Genomic DNA, 3168 nt, shown 5'->3' on the forward strand with positions numbered 1-3168 from the left:
GGGGGGGGGGGGGGGGGGGGAAGGAGGTAACGATATCGCGTGGAATCGCGTCCCTTACCTCTCAAGCCGTTTGATCTCGCGCCAACTGAATACAAAAGACGATAGTTGGTTTTACCCCACTTATTTCTCCCCTTTTTATCCTCCACACGAGGCACTTTGACGTTTTATTTATCGTGATGAGGCCACGGTGGATAGATTGAAAAATTTGAAATCGATTGTTTTGGGTGAGGTAGCCATTTTGAAGAGGTAAAGCCACTTACGCCGCACCCCCGAGGGCCACACTCTCACAGATCTACCTGTCTTTTTACCGTGTTTATCACTCAACACATTCCCATTTAGTTTCTATTATTGTCCTGTCAATCTAGAGTTTTTTTTTCCGTTGTTCAAATCACATTGCTGCCTCTCCTTCACTCGTTAATTCTCGGATTTACCCGGAATGTAATCCCCAAGTTGATTCAAAAGCAATCATTTATCAAAATCTCATTTAATTTTCCTCCCTCAAACGATGAAACCGGATTTTACGGTTCATTTTTCTTTCCAATTTCCTTCATTTTTTTCAGCCCCCCCCCCCTCCTTTCGTTTTGATTTTCTCCGGGTGATGAAACATTTAACCACCCATTGAGTACATCACAAATTGTTATTGGCTAGGAGACCGACCTGAGGGTGAAGCTTGGAAAAAAAAAGAATCCAGTGACGTCCGATTGGATTTTAGAGTCTGGGTCGAGGGGGAAAAATATATCGACAGGCGTCGACAGGTGTAACACAGCGTGACAAGAGAGAGAGATTGCCCTTGTGTATACTTAGTACCAGCCACTGATGGTACATGACGTCGAGTAAATAACAAAGACAATATCCCCAGTGAATTGTACTGTCTGGAAAATTGTGTTTCGCCGTTTGATTCACGTGGTTATGGTGTGCAGATTATGGTGATATAGAGTCGCATCAATAAGCATTCCAATTACATTCTCATGGCTGCGTATGGACAAACTTGTGGGTGGGGAGGGGGGAGAGACGGGGGTTTTGGGAATATCAAGTGGAGCAAGGAAACTGCTGCTGATCAAAATAGGATTTGGTTGTGCTAAAGTGCGGGGCGGGAGGGGGGCGAGGAGGGGGTGCGAGGGGGTGTAGGGTGGCCGGCCATTTATCCGACCATTCGGTGGAATTAACTATCCAATTAGCAACGCGGGAGGGAAGAGCGAGTGATACGTGCTCCACGTATGTCCAGTTTGGATTTAATTATCTTGCCTCTCTGCCGTATTCAATCCCATGACGTTCCTCTCGACGGTGTAAATTTTCCACCGGTATCCCTTTCTGGATAATTAATCGCTGGAATAGACAGGTAAATACACAATGATAATAATTGGTGGCGAGTGGAATGAATTTTTGGTGAAAAGTCTCGGAGTAGTTTTGCGGAGGTGGCAGTCAGACTGAAGGTGCAATTAATCCGTGTCATTACGGTAGATTTTACGATTTATCTTCGATAATTTTTTTTCTTCGTTTTGTCAATTTAACGAGGGTGAGGCGTGATATCGAGGATATTTACCCACTTTGGAAATGGGAATTTCAACGACTTAAGGCGCACTTTAAATTCAGCCGACGTTGCTCCATATAAAATTCCTCACTCCTGAGTGGATTATTTTTTTTATTATCATGTTTTTTTTCAGTTCCTTTTGGTTTCATCCTCTGGACGTTTTTTATCTCAGTCTCTCTCTCTCTCTCGTCTCTGTTTCACTGAAATACACCTCTCAAAGTTACACTTTTTACCATTTGAATTTTATGCCGGGAGAAGTGAGATTTTCTGAGCATAGGTCTCAGGTTGGGGCGACTGGGGGTAACAGTCGCTCGAGAAGCGAGAGACATGCTCTCCATTTCCCTAGGATTGATATCAAATTCAGGCGCTTTTATATCATACCGTGAAAGAGGTCTTTCCCGTTATTTTCATTTCAACTTCTCTTCTATGCCGTTTTCACGTTTTCTTTTTGTCTCAACTTTGTCAAACTATCCGCTCGTGTTTGTGTGTGTGTGTGTGTGTGTGTGTGTGTCTGTGATGGAAAAGGTGAAAAGTGATGGTAGTTTGAATTGCACATTGGAGAAACACCTGACGTCGGGATGTTTTACTGTGCTGACCAGTGTCAAACGTGAAATTGAAAGAACTCAAAAAGTGCACTTTAAATTCAGTTTCCGCACTGGTCTCGCCCTAAACTCGCGTGACCACAGGGTATATGCTGTTTTTTTTTCTCTCAACTCGCTTTTCTACACCACCGGTGTATGATTTTTTTCTCTCACCACCTTCAGTTCCTCTTTCAGTTTTCACCATCCTTGGGTGCACGCTGCACACCGCCTAACTTTCAATTTGCGACGCCCCGATAAACCCCTCCGCCTTCAATTGGACTCCAGGGCAGTAGATCCAGTCGACCAAAAAGCCCCGCTGCACTTTCGGTGTAAATATATCAAAGGGTTTCCGGGTTGCATTAAGTCAACCCCAGTGCACCGGACCAAATAGCTGGGGAAACATTTAAATATGTGGGTATTAATGATTTTCAACACATTGGTGGAAAGTTTTCTTTCGGAAAGTTGAAGGGAGGGAGGGAAATTTTTAACAACGAATAAATCACGTGAAGTTTCCGTGTAGATTGTTAATGAAAAAGCAGGGAATTTCGGGAATATTCAATGGAATTGATTGAGGTTAGTGAATTTTGCGAAAATTCAGGCAACTAGTGGTCTAAATTTCCAGATCATTGAAAATTTTATTGAATATAATCTGGACACGTACACGGAGAGAAATATTCAATCAAAATTACCAGAAAAAAGACGTAAAAATTACGTTTCGAAACGTAATCTGGGAGCGAAGTAAAATTCAATAAAAAGTGTCAATCGTCACGTAAATTCTACGATCTGTTCCGTAAAAATTACTCATCCGTCCGACGCCTCACGGCTAGCCATGAGTTACCGTGAGGGGGAGATTTTAAAAACACGTTCCGTAATTTTTCCGGAACTTTTCGTAAAAATTCTTAAACATCCAAGAATTTTCATGTTCTGAGGCATAATAAGTCTTGAAGTTTCTGTTAGATTTTACAACTTCCAGAAAAATTACGTGACTTTTTCGTATTTTTTCGGTGACAGACCCGAAAATTTACTGAACGTTTCAGATTTATTCTCTTATATTCC

At 42.3% G+C, this 3168-nt stretch overlaps 1 protein-coding gene across 2 annotated transcripts in view; it reads left to right on the forward strand.

Moving 5' to 3' along the window:
- The window catches only part of LOC107047893 (dopamine receptor 1), a 41724-nt gene that overhangs the window by 821 nt on the left and 37735 nt on the right, over positions 1–3168 (forward strand). The gene's annotated exons all lie outside the window — the stretch shown is intronic.

This window comes from Diachasma alloeum, unplaced genomic scaffold (assembly GCF_001412515.2).
Source record: "Diachasma alloeum isolate Michigan unplaced genomic scaffold, Dall2.0 Dall_scaffold_78908, whole genome shotgun sequence".
NCBI lineage: Eukaryota > Metazoa > Arthropoda > Insecta > Hymenoptera > Braconidae > Diachasma > Diachasma alloeum.